Below are 613 nucleotides of genomic sequence, written 5' to 3' on the forward strand. Positions count from 1 at the left end.
CCAAGATTTTTATGTTTGAATGCTTTTGAATATATATGATTGTTGATTAAATGTGTTGAATATTGTACATGAATGTTGTTGGGAACTTTTCTGGGTGCAGGTGTTTGAAAAACCATGTTTAAATGTGTTTCGGTTGTCAAAAAGGGCAAAAATTAGCATTCTGTCCAAGTCCATGTTGCTTGGGCGAGCAAGGCGTCATCGGGGCGAGCAAAAGTCCACCTGGGCGGAAAAAAAAATGTCTCGGGCGAGTAAAAACCCACTTCGGCGAAAAAAAAATCCAGAATTTAATGAGTTTCTAGAACTCTCTCGCCTGGGCGAGAAGAGACCTCGCTTGGGTGATAATACCTTCACTTTGGCGAGGAAAGCTCCAGTTTATTGGGATTTAAAAAGGAATTGTCGCTTGAGCGACTGGTCCCCGCTTGGGCGAGGGACAGTGTGGGAAGATTGGAATAAAATGATATTGAGAACAATGTGATGAACCCGGGTAGGGTGTGTTGTGATATAAAGGTTGTGGAATGAGATCATGGCTTAGATGTGAAGCATGACTCCACAAAGGTATGAAAGCATTGTTTGTGTTTATGCCTTGTTGGGCAAGTATCCGACTTGAGGTCGT

This window comes from Lupinus angustifolius, chromosome LG07 (genome assembly GCF_001865875.1).
Source record: "Lupinus angustifolius cultivar Tanjil chromosome LG07, LupAngTanjil_v1.0, whole genome shotgun sequence".
Classification (NCBI taxonomy): Eukaryota; Viridiplantae; Streptophyta; class Magnoliopsida; order Fabales; family Fabaceae; genus Lupinus; species Lupinus angustifolius.